The sequence below is a fragment of the Conger conger genome, chromosome 7 (genome assembly GCF_963514075.1).
Source record: "Conger conger chromosome 7, fConCon1.1, whole genome shotgun sequence".
Classification (NCBI taxonomy): domain Eukaryota; kingdom Metazoa; phylum Chordata; class Actinopteri; order Anguilliformes; family Congridae; genus Conger; species Conger conger.
In genome coordinates this window covers 41,741,436-41,768,958 of record NC_083766.1, presented here as the reverse complement: position 1 = coordinate 41,768,958, position 27,523 = coordinate 41,741,436, and positions in this window count along the sequence as shown.

Here is a 27,523-nt window from a genome sequence, read left to right as displayed (position 1 = left end):
AACATATTTGTAAAATATCAGCCAGATCAGACAATGTAGACCATGAATTTATGGCAACTTCCTGTTGGCGCGGCGTGACATGAAAATTGTACGCCTCGCCATGACCATACCGTTTGAGATATCAAAAATATCCTACGGAATTAGTATCAGGACTATCCTGAGACCACTTTGACCACATTTCGTGTGAATGCAATGAACCCCCTAGGAGGAGTACTTAAAAGTGTAGTACGTGTAAAATGCACAAAATTCAAAATGGCTGACTTCCTGTTTACATATTTGATTCGATGCGAATGAGAAATGTGTTTGTTCAGAGGAGCCCCACATGCATACCAAATTAGGTGAAGGTAGCTCAAAGTGCCTGTCCACAATAGAAGACAAAGCATTAGGGGGCGCTGTGGAGTCCCTTGGCCACGCCCAGGTCTGAGCATCTGATACATCCTGACAGCCAACACTTCTCATGTGTGTGCAAAATTCTGTGAGTTTCCATCCATGGTAAGCACCTGAAAAATGCAAAATACATTGAAAAAAAAGAGAATAATAATTATAGGGGGCGCTGTCTAGCCACGCCCCGATTGATATGTATATATCTGATATTGTACTGCTACAGTGAACATATTTGTAAAATATCAGCCAGATCGGACGATGTCGAAAAAAAAGTCATTTTTTTGCACGCAATATGTGTACTGTACGACTCGCCATTTCCATACCGTTTGAGAAATCAAAAATCCCTTCACAACTTAGCGTAAGGACTATCTTAAGATCATGCTGACCGCATTTGGTGTGAATGTGCTGAATGCCCTAGCAGGAATGCATACAAATATGTTAAAGACCTCACTTCCTGTTGCCAGATGGTGGCGCTATAACATTGACCTGTTCTTGGGATATGGATGTGATTATAGTCCAACAATAAACGTATTTCTAAAATATCAGCCAGATCAGACGATGTAGACCATGAAATTATGGCCACTTCCTGTTGGCGCGGCGTGACATAAAAATTGTACTCCTCCCCATGACCGTCCCGTTTGAGCTATCAAAAATATCCTGGCAATTTAGCATCATGACTATCCTGAGACCATTCTGACCACAGGTGGTGTGAATGCGATGAACCCCCTAGGAGGAGTACTTAAAAGTGTAGTACGTGTAAAACTCAGAATATCCAAAATGGCTGACTTCCTGTTTGGATATTTGATTAGATCCGAATGAGAAATGTGTTTGGACCGAGGAGCGCTATATGGCCACCAAATTAGGTGCAGGTAGCTCAAAGTGCCTGCCCACAATAAAAGACAATGCGATAGGGGGCGCTGTGGAGTCCCTCGGCGACGCCCAGGTCTGAGCATCTGAGAGCTCCTGACAGCAACCACTTCTGATGTGTGGGCAAAATGTCAAGACTTTTTACGCATGGCAAGGCCCTCAAAAAAGCCCATTTGCCTGAAGAAAAAGAATAATAATAATAAATATAGCTGCAAGCAGCAATGAACGGGCCCAAGCACCATGGGCGCAACCGCCTTGGTGGCATAGTTGGGCCAATGACATGTTTCACAATATGTACACACTTTGGAAATAATCACCTTCCTGGACAACGTATAGTGTGCACAGGAATTCCCCTTTGATCAATGAAGATGTTTCTGCTGCTATTGGAATGCATCAATGATATAAGCCTCACTTCCTATTGCCAGATGGTGGCGCTATAATATTGAGCCGTGTATGGTTTATGGATTTGATTTCACTGCAATAATTAACATATTTGTACATTTTCAGCCAAATTGGAAGATGTCACGTAAAATTTAAGCCACTTCCTGTTGCCAGATGGTGGCGGTATAATATTGAGCCGTGTATGGTTCATGGATTTGATTACACTCCAATAATTAACATATTTGTCCATTTTCAGCCAAATTGGAAGATGTCAAGTAAAATTAAAGCCACTTCCTGTTGCCAGATGGTGGCGCTATGCCATTGAGCCTTTCTTGGTATATGGATGAGATTACACTCCAAAAATGAACATGTGTGAAGTTTCTGCCACATCAGACAATGTAGAATGAAACAAAAATTACTTCTTGCTTGCACAGTGTAATAATATGCTCCAGTCCTGTATGGAGAGCAGAGATTAATTAATTTCAATAGATTTTACAGCGGGAGGCACAATTTACGCTTGAGAAGTCATTCGGTTATAAATATGCACTCAAAATAAAACCATTGGCGTAAAGAAACTATTCAACTTTATTGTGGCCGTACCGGGGATGGAACCGCGGACCTTGCATGTCTTAATCCACTGTCTGAACCATTAAGCTATACTGCCCTCTTATACACGTACGTTATCTATTGGCCAAAAGTTGTATGTTTCCTTTCATCCTGGTTAAATAATTTCTCTCCGAAGTGTCGGATAATATTGCATTAAACGTCTCGTTAGCCAGCATCATTCTTTTCCATTTCACCGGTAATTATGCTGCCTGAAACGCATTTGTTCAGCCAAATCTAAAGGAGATGCCAAGTCTCTGCCCTCAATCCGGTATTTTCATATTAAGTCAAAAATTCCTAGCGAAATTGTATGTTCTCTTAATTCGTGTTTAATGACAAGCAAAATAAACTAACATATCTGGCGATTTAACTGAAAGTTTTCTATTCATGTAAACAAACGTAGCTGACCTGACAGTGGACAGGCTGGCTGCTGTTAGCCAATGCGCGTCATCTCGCAACGACCTGCATGCCATACCTTTGTTGAACATAACGGTCTCATGTTAACACAGAGTTCGACCAGAGCCATCTCAAACGTTAACGTTTCTTTTTGACTTTTGACTCTTTTAAATATATGCTACTCTCCTGCCAGTTAAAGACAGTCATTAAATGTCTTTAATATTTATTTCAGATATTCTATTCAAAAATGAAAATAGATGCAAAGAAACGTCGGGCTGGGTGTTGTCAATACATTTTGTCACGTAGGCTGCAGCTGTAAATCATACATCGTTATGCCTACTGGCTCGCTAGAAAAAAAAAAAAAACCTATCGTTGAAAAATCACTTGAAGGAAGAAAAATATAAAAGTTCCACTTTCTGCCAATAAATGGAATCCCCGTATCAGAAATGGGGGGAAGTTACAGCGACGCAGTTAGTCTGTGAGTAGAATAGATTGTGTAGACAACTTCACTGTTTCCACAAAGGTGATGTGCTTTTTAACAGGACTTGGTCAGTGTAATGATATAAATGCTAGCATTCGATTATGGTCAACGGTACCGAAAATGCCCGTTGCACCAGCCATCATAACAAATGTCCCAATATAGGATCGATTTAAACCTCTATATATTTTTATTTCACGTTGACAGTGTAGGCTATTATGTGTATTCCGACGCGAATTACATTTAATTGGGTTACGGCATTCACTTCAACCGAATGAAGTCAAATAGAAACGGCTCGAATTCCTTAATAAGGCTTCTTGATTTTCAAGCTAACTTTCCGAACAGCTGTTTTGTATTGAGTCCTTAAAATGCTACAACACGTTTTTTTTTAAACCAAATAACATTGAACGTCATTGCAAGATATATGCAATACCAACTTTTGCCAGTAGATGGCAGTCGCGTATTAGAAATGGGAGAGTCATTTGCGACTTGCGTTGAAGTTTTAAGACTGGATATAATGAGTCTCCAGCGAAAATAGCGAACTATTATTGCTTAATGGATGTGATGACACTCCAACAATGAACATATGTGAAAAGTGTTAGCCTCAAAATCAGGCAATGTAGAATTTAATACCTTTTTGAAATTATTTAATACATAATTGTATTAAAACATGAACTGTTTGGGCAGCATTTCAAGTTAATTTTAAGGCTGACCATAGCCATACCATTCCAAGATATTAAAAATCAGTTCATAGTTGTGTGTCAGGGCTATAATATCATGCTGACCACATTTTGTGTGAATGTGATGAACCCCCTAGGAAGAGTATTTCAAAGTTTGGTACGTTAAAAAACACTTAAAAACACACAAAATCCAAAATAGCTCACTTCCTGTTGGGAAAAGTTAAGGGATGCAAATGAGAAATGTGTGTGTCTTGAGGAGACCCTTATGGCTACCAGACGTGGTGCATTTACGTGAAAGTATATGTCCACAATATTAGAAAAAAGCCATAGGGGGCGCTGTGTAGCCACGCCCAGGTGAATGTGGATATGGATGTGATTGCACTCCAAAAGTGAATATATTTGTAAAATATCAGCCCGATCAGATGATGGAGAACGGAATTAAGCCCACTTCCTGTTTTTGGGCGTAATGTGTGTATTATACGCCTCGCCATTGCCAAACCGTTAGAGATATCAAAAATCCTTTCGTCATTTAGGGTCGGAACTATTCTAAGATCATGACGACTACATTTGGTGTGAATGTGATGAATACCTTAGCAGGAACGCATACAAACATGATAAAAACCTCACGTCCGTTGCCAGATGGTGGCGCTATAACATTGATTTCTTCTTGGTATTTGGATGTGATTACACTCTAACACTGAACATATTTGTAAAATATCAGCCAGATCAGACAATGTAGACCATGAATTTATGGCAACTTCCTGTTGGCGCGGCGTGACATGAAAATTGTACGCCTCGCCATGACCATACCGTTTGAGATATCAAAAATATCCTGTGGAATTAGTATCATGACTATCCTGAGACCACTTTGACCACATTTCGTGTGAATGCAATGAACCCCCTAGGAGGAGTACTTAAAAGTGTAGTACGTGTAAAATGCACAAAATTCAAAATGGCTGACTTCCTGTTTACATATTTGATTCGATGCGAATGAGAAATGTGTTTGTTCAGAGGAGCCCCACATGCGTACCAAATTAGGTGAAGGTAGCTCAAAGTGCCTGTCCACAATAGAAGACAAAGCATTAGGGGGCGCTGTGGAGTCCCTTGGCCACGCCCAGGTCTGAGCATCTGATACCTCCTGACAGCCAACACTTCTCATGTGTGTGCAAAATTCTGTGAGTTTCCATCCATGGTAAGCACCTGAAAAATGCAAAATACATTGAAAAAAAAGAGAATAATAATTATGGGGGGCGCTGTCTAGCCACGCCCCGATTGATATGTATATATCTGATATTGTACTGTTTCAGTAAACATATTTGTAAAATATCAGCCAGATCGGACGATGTCGAAAAAAAAGTCATTTTTTTGCACGCAATATGTGTACTGTACGACTCGCCATTTCCATACCGTTTGAGAAATCAAAAATCCCTTCACAACGTAGCGTAAGGACTATCTTAAGATCATGCTGACCGCATTTGGTGTGAATGTGCTGAATGCCCTAGCAGGAATGCATACAAATATGTTAAAGACCTCACTTCCTGTTGCCAGATGGTGGCGCTATAACATTGACCTGTTCTTGGGATATGGATGTGATTATAGTCCAACAATAAACGTATTTCTAAAATATCAGCCAGATCAGACGATGTAGACCATGAAATTATGGCCACTTCCTGTTGGCGCGGCGTGACATAAAAATTGTACTCCTCCCCATGACCGTCCCGTTTGAGCTATCAAAAATATCCTGGCAATTTAGCATCATGACTATCCTGAGACCATTCTGACCACAGGTGGTGTGAATGCGATGAACCCCCTAGGAGGAGTACTTAAAAGTGTAGTACGTGTAAAACTCACAAAATCCAAAATGGCTGACTTCCCGTTTGGATATTTGATTAGATCCGAATGAGAAATGTGTTTGGACCGAGGAGTGCTATATGGCCACCAAATTAGGTGCAGGTAGCTCAAAGTGCCTGCCCACAATAGAAGACAATGCGATAGGGGGCGCTGTGGAGTCCCTCGGCGACGCCCAGGTCTGAGCATCTGAGAGCTCCTGACAGCAACCACTTCTGATGTGTGGGCAAAATGTCAAGACTTTTTACGCATGGCAAGGCCCTCAAAAAAGCCCATTTGCCTGAAGAAAAAGAATAATAATAATAAATATAGCTGCAAGCAGCAATGAACGGGCCCAAGCACCATGGGCGCAACCGCCTTGGTGGCATAGTTGTGTCAATGACATGTTTCACAATATGTACACACTTTGGAAATAATCACCTTCCTGGACAACGTATAGTGTGCACAGGAATTCCCCTTTGATCAATGAAGATGTTGCTGCTGCTATTGGAATGCATCAATGATATAAGCCTCACTTCCTATTGCCAGATGGTGGCGCTATAATATTGAGCCGTGTATGGTTTATGGATTTGATTACACTCCAATAATTAACATATTTGTACATTTTCAGCCAAATTGGAAGATGTCAAGTAAAATTAAAGCCACTTCCTGTTGCCAGATGGTGGCGCTATGCCATTGAGCCTTTCTTGGTATATGGATGAGATTACACTCCAAAAATGAACATGTGACGTTTCTGCCACATCAGACAATGTAGAATGAAACAAAAATTACTTCTTGCTTGCACAGTGTAATAATATGCTCCAGTCCTGTATGGAGAGCAGAGATTAATTAATTTCAATAGATTTTACAGCGGGAGGCACAATTTACGCTTGAGAAGTCATTCGGTTATAAATATGCACTCAAAATAAAACCATTGGCGTAAAGAAACTATTCAACTTTATTGTGGCCGCACCGGGGATGGAACCGCGGACCTTGCATGTCTTAATCCACTGTCTGTACCATTAAGCTATACTGCCCTCTTATACACGTACGTTATCTATTGGCCAAAAGTTGTATGTTTCCTTTCATCCTGGTTAAATAATTTCTCTCCGAAGTGTCGGATAATATTGCATTAAACGTCGAGTTAGCCAGCATCATTCTTTTCCATTTCACCGGTAATTATGCTGCCTGAAACGCATTTGTTCAGCCAAATCTAAAGGAGATGCCAAGTCTCTGCCCTCAATCCGGTATTTTCATATTAAGTCAAAAATTCCTAGCGAAATTGTATGTTCTCTTAATTCGTGTTTAATGACAAGCAAAATAAACTAACATATCTGGCGATTTAACTGAAAGTTTTCTATTCATGTAAACAAACGTAGCTGACCTGTTTTTTTGACTCACACAGACAGTGGACAGGCTGGCTGCTGTTAGCCAATGCGCGTCATCTCGCAACGACCTGCATGCCATACCTTTGTTGAACATAACGGTCTCATGTTAACACAGAGTTCGACCAGAGCCATCTCAAACGTTAACGTTTCTTTTTGACTTTTGACTCTTTTAAATATATGTTACTCTCCTGCCAGTTAAAGACAGTCATTAAATGTCTTTAATATTTACTTCAGATATTCTATTCAAAAATGAAAATAGATGCAAAGAAACGTCGGGCTGGGTGTTGTCAATACATTTTGTCACGTAGGCTGCAGCTGTAAATCATACATCGTTATGCCTACTGGCTCGCTAGAAAAAAAACAAAAACCTATCGTTGAAAAATCACTTGAAGGAAGAAAAATATAAAAGTTCCACTTTCTGCCAATAAATGGAATCCCCGTATCAGAAATGGGGGGAAGTTACAGCGACGCAGTTAGTCTGTGAGTAGAATAGATTGTGTAGACAACTTCACTGTTTCCTCAAAGGTGATGTGCTTTTTAACAGGACTTGGTCAGTGTAATGATATAAATGCTAGCATTCGATTATGGTCAACGGTACCGAAAATGCCCGTTGCACCAGCCATCATAACAAATGTCCCAATATAGGATCGATTTAAACCTCTATATATTTTTATTTCACGTTGACAGTGTAGGCTATTATGTGTATTCCGACGCGAATTACATTTAATTGGGTTACGGCATTCACTTCAACCGAATGAAGTCAAATAGAAACGGCTCGAATTCTTTAATAAGGCTTCTTGATTTTCAAGCTAACTTTCCGAACAGCTGTTTTGTATTGAGTCCTTAAAATGCTACAACACGGTTTTTGTTAAACCAAATAACATTGAACGTCATTGCAAGATATATGCAAGACCAACTTTTGCCAGTAGATGGCAGTCGCGTATTAGAAATGGGAGAGTCATTTGCGACTTGCGTTGAAGTTTTAAGACTGGATATAATGAGTCTCCAGCGAAAATAGTGAACTATTATTGCTTAATGGATGTGATGACACTCCAACAATGAACATATGTGAAAAGTTGTAGCCTCAAAATCAGGCAATGTAGAATTTAATACCTTTATGAAATTATTTAATACATAATTGTATTAAAACATGAACTGTTTGGGCAGCATTTCAAGTTAATTTTAAGGCTGACCATAGCCATACCATTCCAAGATATTAAAAATCAGTTCATAGTTGTGTGTCAGGGCTATAATATCATGCTGACCACATTTTGTGTGAATGTGATGAACCCCCTAGGAAGAGTATTTCAAAGTTTGGTACGTGAAAAAACACTTAAAAACACACAAAATCCAAAATAGCTCACTTCCTGTTGGGAAAAGTTAAGGGATGCAAATGAGAAATGTGTGTGTCTTGAGGAGACCCTTATGCCTACCAGACGTGGTGCATTTACGTGAAAGTATATGTCCACAATATTAGAAAAGAACCATAGGGGGCGCTGTGTAGCCACGCCCAGATGAATGTGGATATGGATGTGATTGCACTCCAAAAGTGAATATATTTGTAAAATATCAGCCCGATCAGATGATGTAGAACGGAATTAAGCCCACTTCCTGTTTTTGGGCGTAACGTGTGTATTATACGCCTCGCCATTGCCAAACCGTTTGAGATATCAAAAATCCTTTCGTCATTTAGGGTCAGGACTATTCTCAGATCATGATGACTACATTTGGTGTGAATGTGATGAATACCTTAGCAGGAACGCATACAAACATGATAAAAACCTCACGTCCGTTGCCAGATGGTGGCGCTATAACATTGATTTCTTCTTGGTATTTGGATGTGATTACACTCTAACAGTGAACATATTTGTAAAATATCAGCCAGATCAGACAATGTAGACCATGAATTTATGGCAACTTCCTGTTGGCGCGGCGTGACATGAAAATTGTACGCCTCGCCATGACCATACCGTTTGAGATATCAAAAATATCCTTTGGAATTAGTATCATGACTATCCTGAGACCAATTTGACCACATTTCGTGTGAATGCAATGAACCCCCTAGGAGGAGTACTTAAAAGTGTAGTACGTGTAAAATGCACAAAATTCAAAATGGCTGACTTCCTGTTTACATATTTGATTCGATGCTAATGAGAAATGTGTTTGTCCAGAGGAGTCCCACATGTATACCAAATTAGGTGAAGGTAGCTCAAAGTGCCTGTCCACAATAGAAGACAAAGCATTAGGGGGCGCTGTGGAGTCCCTTGGCCACGCCCAGGTCTGAGCATCTGATACATCCTGACAGCCAACACTTCTCATGTGTGTGCAAAATTCTGTGAGTTTCCATCCATGGCAAGCACCTCAAAAATGCAAAATACATTGAAAAAAAAGAGAATAATAATTATAGGGGGCGCTGTCTAGCCACGCCCCGATTGATATGTATATATCTGATATTGTACTGCTACAGTGAACATATTTGTAAAATATCAGCCAGATCGGACGATGTCGAAAAAAAAGTCATTTTTTTGCACGCAATATGTGTACTGTACGACTCGCCATTTCCATACCGTTTGAGATATCAAAAATCCCTTCACAACTTAGTGTAAGGACTATCTTACGATCATGCTGACCGCATTTGGTGTGAATGTGCTGAATACCCTAGCAGGAATGCATACAAATATGTTAAAGACCTCACTTCCTATTGCCAGATGGTGGCGCTATAACACTGACCTGTTCTTGGGATATGGATGTGATTACACTCCAACAATAAACAAATTTCTAAAATATCAGCCAGATCAGACAATGTAGACCATGAAATTATGGCCACTTCCTGTTGGCGTGGCGTGACATAAAAATTGTAATCCTCCCCGTGACTGTCCCGTTTGAGCTATCAAAAATATCCTGGCAATTTAGCATCATGACTATCCTGAGACCATTCTGACCACAGTTGGTGTGAATGCGATGAACCCCCTAGGAGGAGTACTTAAAAGTGTAGTACGTGTAAAACTCAGAAAATCCAAAATGGCTGACTTCCTGTTTGGATATTTGATTAGATCCGAATGAGAAATGTGTTTGGACCGAGGAGCGCTATTTGGCCACCAAATTAGGTGCAGGTAGCTCAAAGTGCCTGCCCACAATAGAAGACAATGCGATAGGGGGCGCTGTGGAGTCCCTCGGCCACGCCCAGGTCTGAGCATCTGAGAGCTCCTGACAGCAACCACTTCTGATGTGTGTGCAAAATGTCAAGACTTTTTACCCATGGCAAGGCCCTCAAAAAAGCCCATTTGCCTGAAGAAAAAGAATAATAATAATAATAATAATAATAATAATAATAATCCTTCCAATAACAATAGGGTCCTTCGCACCCTACGGTGCTTGGGCCCTAATAATAATAATAATAATAATAATAATAATAATAATAATAAATATAGCTGCAAGCAGCAATGAACGGGCCCAAGCACCATGGGCGCAACCGCCTTGGTGGCCTAGTTGTGCCAATGACATGTTTCACAATATGTACACACTTTGGAAATAATCACCTTCCTGGACAACGTATAGTTTGCACAGGAATTCCCCTTTGATCAATGAAGATGTTGGCGCTGCTATTGGAATGCATCAATGATATAAGCCTCACTTCCTGTTGCCAGATGGTGGCGCTATATTATTGAGCCGTGTATGGTTTTTGAATTTGATTACATTCCTGAAATAAACATATTTGTACATTTTCAGCCACATCGGAAGATGTTGAGCGAAATTAAGGTCAATTTCTGTTTCCAGATGATGCTGCTATAACATTGAGTCGTTTTTGGAATATGGATTTGATTAGACTCCAACACTGAGTATCTTTGTAAAGTTGCAGTCACATCAGACATTGGAGAATTTAAGTATGACCACTTCCTGTTTGTCTGGCATGATGGGTTTTTTATGTGCCTGACCATTGCTATATCATCCCAGTAAATCAAAAATCTGTTTTGTCAGGACCATCCTAGCATCAAGCTGACCACATTTACCGTGAATGTCATGAACCCATTGAAAAATAATGCTTAAGAATGCAATATAAGGCTCACTTCCTGTTGCCAGCGGGTGGCGCTTTGCCATTTAGCCTTTATTGGATTTTACAGCGGGAGGCACAATTTACGCTTGAGAAGTCATTCGGTTATAAATATGCACTCAAAATAAAACCATTGGCGTAAAGAAACTATTCAATTTTATTGTGGCCGCACCAGGGATGGAACCGAGGACCTTGCATGTCTTAATCCACTGTCTGAACCATTAAGCTATACTGCCCTCTTATACACGTACGCCATCTATTTTCCAAAAGTTGTATGTTTCCTTTTATCTTGGTTAAATAATTTATCTCCGAAGTGTCGGATAATATTGCATTAAACGTCTAGTTAGCCAGCATCATTCTTTTCCATTTCACCGGTAATTATGCTGCCTGAAACGCATTTGTTCAGCCAAATCTAAAGGAGATGCCAAGTCTCTGCCCTCAATCCGGTATTTTCATATTAAGTCAAAAATTCCTAGCGAAATTGTATGTTCTCTTAATTCGTGTTTAATGACAAGCATAATAAACTAACTTATCTGGCGATTTAACTGAAAGTTTTCTATTCATGTAAACAAACGTAGCTGACCTGTTTTTTGACTCACACAGACAGTGGACAGGCTGGCTGCTGTTAGCCAACGACCTGCATGCCATACCTTTTTTGAACATAACGGTCTCATGTTAACACAGAGTTCGACCAGAGCCATCTCAAACGTTAACGTTTCTTTTTGACTTTTGACTCTTTTAAATATATGCTACTCTCCTGCCAGTTAAAGACAGTCATTGAATGTCTTTAATATTTATTTCAGATATTCTATTCATATAATGAAAATAGATGCAAAGAAACGTCGGGCTGGGTGTTGTCAATACATTTTGTCACGTAGGCTGCAGCTGTAAATCATACATCGTTATGCCTACTGGCTCGCTAGAAAAAAAAAAAAAAAACCTATCGTTGAAAAATCACCTGAAGGAAGAAATATATAAAAGTACCACTTTCTGCCAATAAATGGATTCCCCGTATCAGAAATGGGGGGAAGTTACAGCGACGCAGTTAGTCTGTGAGTAGAATAGATTGTGTAGACAACTTCACTGTTTCCACAAAGGAACCAAAAATGTGCTTTTTAACAGGACTTGGTCAGTGTAATGATACAAATGCTAGCATTCGATTATGGTCAACGGTACCGAAAATGCCCGTTGCACCAGCCATCATAACAAATGTCCCAATATAGGATCGATTTAAACCTCTATATATTTTTATTTCACGTTGACAGTGTAGGCGATTGTGTGTATTCCGACGCGAATTACATTTAATTGGGTTACGGCATTCACTTCAATCGAATGAAGTCAAATAGAAACGGCTCGAATTCCTTAATAAGGCTTCTTGGTTTTCAAGCTAACTTTCCGAACAGCTGTTTTGTATTGAGTCCTTAAAATGGTACAACACGGTTTTTTTTAAACCAAATAACATTGAACGTCATTGCAAGATATATACAATACCAACTTTTGCCAGTAGATGGCAGTCGCGTATTAGAAATGGGAGAGTCATTTGCGACTTGCGTTGAAGTTTTAAGACTGGATATAATGAGTCTCCAGCGAAAATAGTGAACTATTATTGCTTAATGGATGTGATGACACTCCAACAATGAACATATGTGAAAAGTTGTAGCCTCAAAATCAGGCAATGTAGAATTTAATACCTTTTTGAAATTATTTAATACATAATTGTATTAAAACATGAACTGTTTGGGCAGCATTACAAGTTAATTTTAAGGCTGACCATAGCCATACCATTCCAAGATATTAAAAATCAGTTCATAGTTGTGTGTCAGGGCTATAATATCATGCTGACCACATTTTGTGTGAATGTGATGAACCCCCTAGGAAGAGTATTTCAAAGATTGGTACGTGAAAAAACACTTAAAAACACACAAAATCCAAAATAGCTCACTTCCTGTTGGGAAAAGTTAAGGGATGCAAATGAGAAATGTGTGTGTCTTGAGGAGACCCTTATGCCTACCAGACGTGGTGCATTTACGTGAAAGTATATGTCCACAATATTAGAAAAAAGCCATAGGGGGCGCTGTGTAGCCACGCCCAGATGAATGTGGATATGGATGTGATTGCACTCCAAAAGTGAATATATTTGTAAAATATCAGCCCGATCAGATGATGTAGAACGGAATTAAGCCCACTTCCTGTTTTTGGGCGTAACGTGTGTATTATACGCCTCGCCATTGCCAAACCATTTGAGATATCAAAAATCCTTTCGTCATTTAGGGTCAGGACTATTCTAAGATCATGATGACTACATTTGGTGTGAATGTGATGAATACTCTAGCAGGAATGCATACAAACATGATAAAAACCTCACTTCCGTTGCCAGATGGTGGCGCTATAACATTGATTTCTTCTTGGTATATGGATGTGATTACACTCTAACAGTGAACATATTTGTAAAATATCAGCCAGATCAGACAATGTAGACCATGAATTTATGGCTACTTCCTGTTGGCGCGGCGTGACATGAAAATTTTACGCCTCGCCATGACCATACCGTTTGAGATATCAAAAATATCCTTTGGAATTAGTATCATGACTATCCTGAGACCACTTTGACCACAGTTCGTGTGAATGCAATGAACCCCCTAGGAGGAGTACTTAAAAGTGTAGTACGTGTAAAATGCACAAAATTCAAAATGGCTGACTTCCTGTTCACATATTTTATTGATGCGAATGAGAAATGTGTTTGTCCAGAGGAGGCCCACATGCATACCAAATTCGGTGAAGGTAGCTCAAAGTGCCTGTCCACAATAGAAGACAAAGCATTAGGGGGCGCTGTGGAGTCCCTCGGCCACACCCAGGTCTGAGCATCTGATACATCTTGAAAGCCAACACTTCTCATGTGTGTGCAAAATTCTGTGAGTTTTCATCCATGGCAAGCACCTCAAAAATGCAAAATACATTGAAAAAAAAGAGAATAATAATTATAGGGGGCGCTGTCTAGCCACGCCTCGATTGATATGTATATATTTCATATTGTACTCCAACAGTGAACATATTTGTAAAATATCAGCCAGATCGGACGATGTAAAAAAAAAAGTCATTTTTTTGCACGCAATATGTGTACTGTACGACTCGCCATTTCCATACCGTTTGAGATATCAAAAATCCCTTCACAGTTTATGGTCATGACTATCCTAAGATCATGCCGACCACATTTCGTGTGAATGTGATGAATGCCCTAGCAGGAAGGCATACAAATATGATAAAGACCTCACTTCCTGTTGCCAGATGGTGGCGCTATAACATTGACCCGTTCTTGGGATATGGATGTGATTATACTCCAACATTAAACGTATTTCTAAAATATCAGCCAGATCAGACGATGTAAACCATGAAATTACGGCCACTTCCTGTTGGCGTGGCGTGACATAAAAATTCTACGCCTCCCCAGGACCGTCCCGTTTGAGATATCAAAAATATCCTGGCAATTTAGCATCAGGAATATCCTGAGACCATTCTGACCACAGGTGGTGTGAATGTGATGAACCCCCTAGGAGGAGTACTTAAAAGTGCAGTACGTGTAAAACGCACATAATCCAAAATGGCTGACTTCCTGTTTGTATATTTGATTAGATGCGAATGAGAAATGTGTTTGGACCGAGGAGTGCTATATGCGTACTAAATTTTGTGAAGGTAGCTCAAAGTGCCTGCCCACAATAGATGACAATGCGATAGGGGGCGCTGTGGAGTCCCTCAGCCACGCCCAGGTCTGAGCATCTGAGACAACCTGACAGCCACCACTTCTGATGTGTGTGCAAAATTCTGTGAGTTTTCATCCATGGCAAGCACCTCAAAAATGCACAAAACATTGAAAAAAAAAGAATAATAATAATAAATATAGCTGCAAGCAGCAATGAACGGGCCCAAGCACCATGGGCGCAACCGCCTTGGTGGCATAGTTGTGCCAATGACATGTTTCACAATATGTACACACTTTGGAAATAATCACCTTCCTGGACAACGTATAGTGTGGACAGGAATTCCCCTTTGATCAATGAAGATGTTTCTGCTGCTATTGGAATGCATCAATGATATAAGCCTCACTTCCTATTGCCAGATGGTGGCGCTATAATATTGAGCTGTGTATGGTTTATGGATTTGATTTCACTCCAATAATTAACATATTTGTACATTTTCAGCCAAATTGGAAGATGTCACGTAAAATTTAAGCCACTTCCTGTTGCCAGATGGTGGCGGTATAATATTGAGCCGTGTATGGTTCATGGATTTGATTACACTCCAATAATTAACATATTTGTCCATTTTCAGCCAAATTGGAAGATGTCAAGTAAAATTAAAGCCACTTCCTGTTGCCAGATGGTGGCGCTATGCCATTGAGCCTTTCTTGGTATATGGATGAGATTACACTCCAAAAATGAACATGTGTGAAGTTTCTGCCACATCAGACAATGTAGAATGAAACAAAAATTACTTCTTGCTTGCACAGTGTAATAATATGCTCCAGTCCTGTATGGAGAGCAGAGATTAATTAATTTCAATAGATTTTACAGCGGGAGGCACAATTTACGCTTGAGAAGTCATTCGGTTATAAATATGCACTCAAAATAGAACCATTGGCGTAAAGAAACTATTCATCTTTATTGTGGCCGCACCGGGGATGGAACCGCGGACCTTGCATGTCTTAATCCACTGTCTGAACCATTAAGCTATACTGCCCTCTTATACACGTACGTTATCTATTGGCCAAAAGTTGTATGTTTCCTTTAATCCTGGTTAAATAATTTCTCTCCGAAGTGTCGGATAATATTGCATTAAACGTCGAGTTAGCCAGCATCATTCTTTTCCATTTCACCGGTAATTATGCTGCCTGAAACGCATTTGTTCAGCCAAATCTAAAGGAGATGCCAAGTCTCTGCCCTCAATCCGGTATTTTCATATTAAGTCAAAAATTCCTAGCGAAATTGTATGTTCTCTTAATTCGTGTTTAATGACAAGCAAAATAAACTAACTTATCTGGCGATTTAACTGAAAGTTTTCTATTCATGTAAACAAACGTAGCTGACCTGTTTTTTGACTCACACAGACAGTGGACAGGCTGGCTGCTGTTAGCCAATGCGCGTCATCTCGCAACGACCTGCATGCCATACCTTTGTTGAACATAACGGTCTCATGTTAACACAGAGTTCGACCACAGCCATCTCAAACGTTAACGTTTCTTTTTGACTTTTGACTCTTTTAAATATATGCTACTCTCCTGCCAGTTAAAGACAGTCATTGAATGTCTTTAATATTTCTTTTACTTATTCAATTCATGTAATGAAAATAGATGCAAAGAAACGTCGGGCTGGGTGTTGTCAATACATTTTGTCACGTAGGCTGCAGCTGTAAATCATACATCGTTATGCCTACTGGCTCGCTAGAAAAAAAACAAAAACCTATCGTTGAAAAATCACCTGAAGGAAGAAATATATAAAAGTACCACTTTCTGCCAATAAATGGAATCCCCGTATCAGAAATGGAGGGAAGTTACAGCGACGCAGTTAGTCTGTGAGAAGAATAGATTGTGTAGACAACTTCACTGTTTCCACAAAGGAACCAAAAATGTGCTTTTTAACAGGACATGGTCAGTGTAATGATATAAATGCTAGCATTCGATTATGGTCAACGGTAACGAAAATGCCCGTTGCACCAGCCATCATAACAAATGTCCCAATATAGGATCGATTTAAACGTCTATATATTTTTATTTCACGTTGACAGTGTAGGCGATTGTGTGTATTCCGACGCAAATTACATTTAATTGGGTTACGACATTCACTTCAATCGAATGAAGTCAAATAGAAACGGCTCGAATTCCTTAATAAGGCTTCTTCGTTTTCAAGCTAACTTTCCGAACAGCTGTTTTGTATTGAGTCCTTAAAATGGTACAACACGGTTTTTTTTAAACCAAATAACATTGAACGTCATTGCAAGATATATACAATACCAACTTTTGCCAGTAGATGGCAGTCGCGTATTAGAAATGGGAGAGTCATTTGCGACTTGCGTTGAAGTTTTAAGACTGGATATAATGAGTCTCCAGCGAAAATAGTGAACTATTATTGCTTAATGGATGTGATGACACTCCAACAATGAACATATGTGAAAAGTTGTAGCCTCAAAATCAGGCAATGTAGAATTTAATACCTTTTTGAAATTATTTAATACATAATTGTATTAAAACATGAACTGTTTGGGCAGCATTACAAGTTAATTTTAAGGCTGACCATAGCCATACCATTCCAAGATATTAAAAATCAGTTCATAGTTGTGTGTCAGGGCTATAATATCATGCTGACCACATTTTGTGTGAATGTGATGAACCCCCTAGGAAGAGTATTTCAAAGTTTGGTACGTGAAAAAACACTTAAAAACACACAAAATCCAAAATAGCTCACTTCCTGTTGGGAAAAGTTAAGGGATGCAAATGAGAAATGTGTGTGTCTTGAGGAGACCCTTATGCCTACCAGACGTGGTGCATTTACGTGAAAGTATATGTCCACAATATTAGAAAAAAGCCATAGGGGGCGCTGTGTAGCCACGCCCAGATGAATGTGGATATGGATGTGATTGCACTCCAAAAGTGAATATATTTGTAAAATATCAGCCCGATCAGATGATGTAGAACGGAATTAAGCCCACTTCCTGTTTTTGGGCGTAACGTGTGTATTATACGCCTCGCCATTGCCAAACCGTTTGAGATATCAAAAATCCTTTCGTCATTTAGGGTCAGGACTATTCTCAGATCATAATGACTACATTTGGTGTGAATGTGATGAATACTCTAGCAGGAATGCGTACAAACATGATAAAAACCTCACTTCCGTTGCCAGATGGTGGCGCTATAACATTGATTTCTTCTTGGTATATGGATGTGATTACACTCTAACAGTGAACATATTTGTAAAATATCAGCCAGATCAGACAATGTAGACCATGAATTTATGGCTACTTCCTGTTGGCGCGGCGTGACATGAAAATTTTACGCCTCGCCATGACCATACCGTTTGAGATATCAAAAATATCCTTTGGAATTAGTATCATGACTATCCTGAGACCACTTTGACCACATTTCGTGTGAATGCAATGAACCCCCTAGGAGGAGTACTTAAAAGTGTAGTACGTGTAAAATGCACATAATTCAAAATGGCTGACTTCCTGTTTACATATTTGATTTGATACGAATGAGAAATGTGTTTGTCCAGAGGAGTCCCACATGCATACCAAATTAGGTGAAGGTAGCTCAAAGTGCCTGTCCACAATAGAAGACAAAGCATTAGGGGGCGCTGTGGAGTCCCTTGGCCACGCCCAGGTCTGAGCATCTGATACATCCTGACAGCCAACACTTCTCATGTGTGTGCAAAATTCTGTGAGTTTCCATCCATGGCAAGCACCTCAAAAATGCAAAATACATTGAAAAAAAAGAGAATAATAATTATAGGGGGCGCTGTCTAGCCACGCCCCGATTGATATGTATATATCTGATATTGTACTGCTACAGTGAACATATTTGTAAAATATCAGCCAGATCGGACGATGTCGAAAAAAAAGTCATTTTTTTGCACGCAATATGTGTACTGTACGACTCGCCATTTCCATACCGTTTGAGATATCAAAAATCCCTTCACAACTTAGCGTAAGGACTATCTTAAGATCATGCTGACCGCATTTGGTGTGAATGTGCTGAATGCCCTAGCAGGAATGCATACAAATATGTTAAAGACCTCACTTCCTATTGCCAGATGGTGGCGCTATAACACTGACCCGTTCTTGGGATATGGATGTGATTACACTCCAACAATAAACAAATTTCTAAAATATCAGCCAGATCAGACAATGTAGACCATGAAATTATGGCCACTTCCTGTTGGCGTGGCGTGACATAAAAATTGTAATCCTCCCCGTGACTGTCCCGTTTGAGCTATCAAAAATATCCTGGCAATTTAGCATCATGACTATCCTGAGACCATTCTGACCACAGTTGGTGTGAATGCGATAAACCCCCTAGGAGGAGTACTTAAAAGTGTAGTACGTGTAAAACTCAGAAAATCCAAAATGGCTGACTTCCTGTTTGGATATTTGATTAGATCCGAATGAGAAATGTGTTTGGACCGTGGAGCGCTATTTGGCCACCAAATTAGGTGCAGGTAGCTCAAAGTGCCTGCCCACAATAGAAGACAATGCGATAGGGGGCGCTGTGGAGTCCCTCGGCGACGCCCAGGTCTGAGCATCTGAGAGCTCCTGACAGCAACCACTTCTGATGTGTGTGCAAAATGTCAAGACTTTTTACGCATGGCAAGGCCCTCAAAAAAGCTCATTTGCCTGAAGAAAAAGAATAATAATAATAATAAATATAGCTGCAAGCAGCAATGAACGGGCCCAAGCACCATGGGCGCAACCGCCTTGGTGGCACAGTTGTGCCAATGACATTTTTCACAATATGTACACACTTTGGAAATAATCACCTTCCTGGACAACGAATAGTGTGCACAGGAATTCCCCTTTGATCAATGAAGATGTTGCTGCTGCTATTGGAATGCATCAATGATATAAGCCTCACTTCCTATTGCCAGATGGTGGCGCTATAATATTGAGCTGTGTATGGTTTATGGATTTGATTTCACTCCAAAAATGAACATATTTGTACATTTTCAGCCAAATTGGAAGATGTCCAGTAAAATTAAAGCCACTTCCTGTTGCCAGATGCTGGCGCTATAATATTGAGCCGTGTATGGTTTATGGATTTGATTACACTCCAATAATTAACATATTTGTACATTTTCAGCCAAATTGGAAGATGTCAAGTAAAATTAAAGCCACTTCCTCTTGCCAGATGGTGGCGCTATGCCATTGAGCATGTCTTGGTATATTGATGAGATTACACTCCAAAAATGAACATGTGTGAAGTTTTTGCCACATCAGACAATGTAGAATGAAACAAAAATTACTTCTTGCTTGCACATTGTGATAACATGCTACAGTCCTGTATGGAGAGCAGAGATTAATTAATTTCCATAGTTTTTACACGGGGAGGCACAATTTACGCTTGAGAAGTCATTCGGCCATAAATATGGACTCAAAATGAAAACAATTGGCTTCAAGAACCTATTCAAATTCATTGTGGCTGCAGCGGGGATCGAACAGCTGAATTTGCGTGCCTTAATCCACCGCCCTAACCATTACGCTATACTGCCCGCTTATACACGGGTGCCATCTATTGGCCAAATGTCTCCTTTTATCTTGGTTTAATAATTTCTCTACGAAGTGTCGGATAATATTGCACGAAACGTCTAGTTAACCAGCATCATTCTTTTCCATTTCACTGGTAATTATGCTGCCTGAAACGCATTTGTTCAGCCAAATCTATAAGAGATGCCAACTCTCTGCCCTCAATACAGTATTTTCATATTAATTTACCATTCCTAGCGAAATTGTATGTTCTCTTAATTCGTGTTTAATGACAAGCCTAATAAACTAACATAGCTGGCGATTTAACTGAAAGTTTTCTATTCATGTAAACCAACGTAGCTGACCTGTTTTTTGACTCACACAGACAGTGGACTGGCTGGCTGCTGTTAGCCCGTGCGTGTCATCTCGCAACGACCTGCATGTGATACCTTTGTTGAACAAAACGGTCTCATGTTAACACAGCGTTCGAGCAGAGCCACCTCAGACGCTAAAGTTTCTTTTTGACTTCATGTGTTAATCTTTTAAAAATATGATACTCTCCTGCCAGTTAAAGCCTGTCTTTAAGTCTTTAAATGTCTTTCATATTTCTTTTAGTTATTCAATTCATGTAATGAAAATAGATGCAAAGAAACGTCGGGCTGGGTGTTGTCAATACATTTTGTCACGTAGGCTGCAGCTGTAAATCATACATCGTTATGCCTACTGGCTCGCTAGAAAAAAACAAAAACCTATCGTTGAAAAATCACTTGAAGGAAGAAAAAAATGAAAGTACCACTTTCTGCCAATTAATTGAATCGCCGTATCAGAAATGGGGGGAAGTTACAGCGACGCAGTTAGTCTGTGAGTAGAACAGATTGTGTAGACAACTTCACTGTTTCCACAAAGGAACCAAAAATGTGCTTTTTAACAGGACTTGTTCAGTCTAATGATATAAATGCTAGCATTCGATTATGGTCAACGGTACCGAAAATGCGCGTTGCACCAGCCATCATAACAAATGTCCCAATATAGGATCGATTTAAACCTCTATATATTTTTATTTCACGTTGACAGTGTAGGCTATTATGTGTATTCCGACGCGAATTACATTTAATTGGGTTACGGCATTCACTTCAATCGAATGAAGTCAAATAGAAACGGCTCGAATTCCTTAATAAGGCTTCTTGGTTTTCAAGCCAACTTTCCGAACAGCTGTTTTGTATTGAGTCCTTAAAATGCTACAATACGGTTTTTTAAAAATCCAAATAACATTGAACGTAAAAGCAATATATGCATTATATGTATTAATCTTTTAAATATATGATACTTTCCTGCCAGTAAAAGCCTGTTTTTTATTTTAGTTATTCAATCGAGTTAATTAAGATAGATGAGAAAAAACGTTGCTGTGGGCTGGGTGTTTTCAGTACATTTTGTCATGTAGGCTGCCGCTGTTACTCATACATCGTTATGGTTACTGGCTCGCAAAAAGAAACAAAACTTGTCGTTGAGAAATCACTTCATCCAAGAAAAAGAGAAACAATACCGAAAATTAGAAAGAATACTAACCTTTGCCACTAGATGGCAGTCGCGTATTAGAAATGGGAGAGTCAGTTGCGACTTGAGTTGAAGTTTTAAGACTGGAGATAATGAGTCTCCAGCGAAAATAGTAAACTATTATTGCTTAATGGATGTGATGACACTCCAACAATGAACATATGTGAAAAGATGTAGCCTCAAAATCAGGCAATGTAGAATTTAATACCTTTTTGAAATTATTTAATACATAATTGTATTAAAACATGAACTGTTTGGGCAGCATTACAAGTTAATTTTAAGGCTGACCATAGCCATACCATTCCAAGATATTAAAAATCAGTTCATAGTTGTGTGTCAGGGCTATAATATCATGCTGACCACATTTTGTGTGAATGTGATGAACCCCCTAGGAAGAGTATTTCAAAGTTTGGTACGTGAAGAAAAACAATTAAAAACACACAAAATCCAAAATAGCTCACTTCCTGTTGGGAAAAGTTAAGGGATGCAAATGAGAAATGTGTGTGTCTTGAGGAGACCCTTATGCCTACCAGACGTGGTGCATTTACGTGAAAGTATATGTCCACAATATTAGAAAAAAGCCATAGGGGGCGCTGTGTAGCCACGCCCAGATGAATGTGGATATGGATGTGATTGCACTCCAAAAGTGAATATATTTGTAAAATATCAGCCCGATCAGATGATGTAGAACGGAATTAAGCCCACTTCCTGTTTTTGGGCGTAACGTGTGTATTATACGCCTCGCCATTGCCAAACCGTTTGAGATATCAAAAATCCTTTCGTCATTTAGGGTCAGGACTATTCTAAGATCATGATGACTACATTTGGTGTGAATGTGATGAATACCTTAGCAGGAACGCATACAAACATGATAAAAACCTCACGTCCGTTGCCAGATGGTGGCGCTATAACATTGATTTCTTCTTGGTATTTGGATGTGATTACACTCTAACAGTGAACATATTTGTAAAATATCAGCCAGATCAGACAATGTAGACCATGAATTTATGGCAACTTCCTGTTGGCGCGGCGTGACATGAAAATTGTACGCCTCGCCATGACCATACCGTTTGAGATATCAAAAATATCCTTTGGAATTAGTTTCATGACTGTCCCGAGACCAATTTGACCACATTTCGTGTGAATGCAATGAACCCCCTAGGAGGAGTACTTAAAAGTGTAGTACGTGTAAAATGCACAAAATTCAAAATGGCTGACTTCCTGTTTACATATTTGATTCGATGCGAATGAGAAATGTGTTTGTCCAGAGGAGCCCCACATGCATACCAAATTAGGTGAAGGTAGCTCAAAGTGCCAGTCCACAATAGAAGACAAAGCATTAGGGGGCGCTGTGGAGTCCCTTGGCCACGCCCAGGTCTGAGCATCTGATACATTCTGACAGCCAACACTTCTCATGTGTGTGCAAAATTCTGTGAGTTTCCATCCATGGCAAGCACCTCAAAAATGCAAAATACATTGAAAAAAAAGAGAATAATAATTATAGGGGGCGCTGTCTAGCCACGCCCCGATTGATATGTATATATCTGATATTGTACTGCTACAGTGAACATATTTGTAAAATATCAGCCAGATCGGACGATGTCGAAAAAAAAGTCATTTTTTTGCACGCAATATGTGTACTGTACGACTCGCCATTTCCATACCGTTTGAGATATCAAAAATCCCTTCACAACTTAGCGTAAGGACTATCTTAAGATCATGCTGACCACATTTGGTGTGAATGTGCTGAATGCCCTAGCAGGAATGCATACAAATATGTTAAAGACCTCACTTCCTATTGCCAGATGGTGGCGCTATAACATTGACCTGTTCTTGGGATATAGATGTGATTACACTCCAACAATAAACAAATTTCTAAAATATCAGCCAGATCAGACAATGTAGACCATGAAATTATGGCCACTTCCTGTTGGCGTGGCGTGACATAAAAATTGTAATCCTCCCCGTGACTGTCCCATTTGAGCTATCAAAAATATCCTGGCAATTTAGCATCATGACTATCCTGAGACCATTCTGACCACAGTTGGTGTGAATGCGATGAACCCCCTAGGAGGAGTACTTAAAAGTGTAGTACGTGTAAAACTCAGAAAATCCAAAATGGCTGACTTCCTGTTTGGATATTTGATTAGATCCGAATGAGAAATGTGTTTGGACCGAGGAGCGCTATTTGGCCACCAAATTAGGTGCAGGTAGCTCAAAGTGCCTGCCCACAATAGAAGACAATGCGATAGGGGGCGCTGTGGAGTCCCTCGGCGACGCCCAGGTCTGAGCATCTGAGAGCTCCTGACAGCAACCACTTCTGATGTGTGTGCAAAATGTCAAGACTTTTTACGCATGGCAAGGCCCTCAAAAAAGCCCATTTGCCTGAAGAAAAAGAATAATAATAATAATAATAATAATAATAATAATAATAATAATAATCCTTCCAATAACAATAGGGTCCTTCGCACCCTACGGTGCTTGGGCCCTAAATATAGCTGCAAGCAGCAATGAACGGGCCCAAGCACCATGGGCGCAACCGCCTTGGTGGCATAGTTGTGCCAATGACATGTTTCACAACATGTACACACTTTGGAAATAATCACCTTCCTGGACAACGTATATTGTGCACAGGAATTCCCCTTTGAGCAATGAGGATGTCGGTGCTGCTATTGGAATGCATCAATGATATAAGCCTCACTTCCTGTTGCCAGATGGTGGCGCTATAATATTGAACCATGTATGGTTTTTGAATTTGATTACACTCCAATAATAAACCTATTTCTAAATTCTAAGCCACATCGGAAGATGTTGAGTGAAATTAAGGCCACTTCCTGTTGCCAGCAGGTGGCGCTATAACATTGAGCCATTTTTGATACATGGATTTAATTACACTCCAATAATCAAAATATTTTTACATTTCCTGCCACATCGGAAAATGTCGAGTGAAATTAAGGCCACTTCCTTTTGCCAGATGGTGGAGCTATGCCATTGAGCCTTTATTGGTATATGGATGAGATTACACTCCAAAAATGAACATGTGTGAAGTTTTAGCCACATCAGACAATGTAGAATGAAACAAAAATTACTTCTTGCTTGCACATTGTGATAACATGCTCCAGTCCTGTATGGAGAGCAGAGATGAATTCATTTCCATAGATTTTACAGCGGGAGGCACAATTTATGCTTGAGAAGTCATTCGGTTATAAATATGCACTCAAAATGAAACCATTGGCTTAAAGAAACTATTCAACTTTATTGTGACCGCACCAGGGATGGAACCGCGGACCTTGCATGTCTTAATCCACTGCCTGAACCGTAAAACTATACTGCCCTCTTATACACGGGCGCCATCTATTGGCCAAAAGTTGTATGTTTCCTTTTATCTTGCTTAAATAATTTCTCTCCGAAGTGTCGGATAATATTGCATTAAACGTCTCGTTAGCCAGCATCATTCTTTTCCATTTCACTGGTAATTATGCTGCCTGAAACGCATTTGTTCAGCCAAATCTAAAGGAGATGCCAAGTCTCTGCCCTCAATCCGTTATTTTCATATTAAGTCACAAATTCCTAGCGAAATTGTATGTTCTCTTAATTCGTGTTTAATGACAAGCAAAATAAACTAACATAGCTGGCGATTTAACTGAAAGTTTTCTATTCATGTAAACCAACGTAGCGGACCTGTTTTTTGATTCACACAGACAAGTGGACAGGCTGGCTCCTGTTAGCCAATATCTGTCATCTCGCAACGACCTGCAAGCCATACCTTTGTTGAACATAACGGTTTCATCTTAACACAGTGTTCGAGCACCACCTCGAATGCTAACGTTTTTTTTTTGACTTCATGTGTTACTCTTTTAAATATATGATACTCTCCTGCCATTTAAAGACAGTCATTAAATTTTTTTAAATATTTATTTTAGATATTCAATTCAAATAATGAAAATAGATGCAAAGAAACGTCGGGCTGGGTGTTGTCAATACATTTTGTCACGTAGGCTGCAGCTGTAAATCATACATCGTTATGCCTACTGGCTCGCTAGAAAAAAACAAAAACCTATCCCCGTATCAGAAATGGGGGGAAGTTACAGCGACGCAGTTAGTCTGTGAGTAGAATAGATTATGTAGACAACTTCACTGTTTCCACAAAGGAACCAAAAATGTGCTTTTAAACAGGACTTGGTCAGTGTAATGATATAAATGCTAGCATTCGATTATGGTCAACGGTACCGAAAATGCCCGTTGCACCAGCCATCATAACAAATGTCCCAATATAGGATCGATTTAAACATCTATATATTTTTATTTCACGTTGACAGTGTAGGCGATTGTGTGTATTCCGACGCGAATTACATTTAATTGGGTTACGGCATTCACTTCAATCGAATGAAGTCAAATAGAAACGGCTCGAATTCCTTAATAAGGCTTCTTGGTTTTCAACCCAACTTTCCGAAAAGCTGTTTTGTGTTGAGTCCTTAAAATGCTACAATACGTTTTTTTTTAAACCAAATAACATTGAACGTCAATGCAAGATCTGCATTATATGTGTTAATCTTTTAAATATATGATACTTTCCTGCCAGTAAAAGCCTGTCCTTTATTTTAGTTATTCAATCCATGAAATTAAGGTCAATGAAAAAAACGTTGCTGTGGGCTGGGTGTTGTCAGTACATTTTGTCACGTAGGCTGCCGCTGTTACTCATACATCGTTATGGTTACTGGCTCGCAAAAAGAAACAAAACTTGTCATTGAGGAATTACTTGAGAAACAATACCAACTTTTGCCAGTAGATGGCAGTCGCGTATTAGAAATGGGAGAGTCATTTGCGACTTGCGTTGAAGTTTTAAGACTGGATATAATGAGTCTCCAGCGAAAATAGTGAACTATTATTGCTTAATGGATGTGATGACACTCCAACAATGAACATATGTGAAAAGTGTTAGCCTCAAAATCAGGCAATGTAGAATTTAATACCTTTTTGAAATTATTTAATACATAATTGTATTAAAACATAAACTGTTTGGGCAGCATTACAAGTTAATTTTAAGGCTGACCAGAGCCATACCATTCCAAGATATTAAAAATCAGTTCATAGTTGTGTGTCAGGGCTATAATATCATGCTGACCACATTTTGTGTGAATGTGATGAACCCCCTAGGAAGAGTATTTCAAAGTTTGGTACGTTAAAAAACACTTAAAAACACACAAAATCCAAAATAGCTCACTTCCTGTTCGGAAAAGTTAAGGGATGCAAATGAGAAATGTGTGTGTCTTGAGGAGAACCTTATGGCTACCAGACGTGGTGCATTTACGTGAAAGTATATGTCCACAATATTAGAAAAAAGCCATAGTGGGCGCTGTGTAGCCACGCCCAGGTGAATGTGGATATGGATGTGATTGCACTCCAAAAGTGAATATATTTGTAAAATATCAGCCCGATCAGATGATGTAGAACGGAATTAAGCTCACTTCCTGTTTTTGGGCGTAACGTGTGTATTATACGCCTCGCCATTGCCAAACCGTTTGAGATATCAAAAATCCTTTCGTCATTTAGGGTCAGGACTATTCTAAGGTCATGATGACTACATTTGGTGTGAATGTGATGAATACCCTAGCAGGAACGCATACAAACATGATAAAAACCTCACTTCCGTTGCCAGATGGTGGCGCTATAACATTGATTTCTTCTT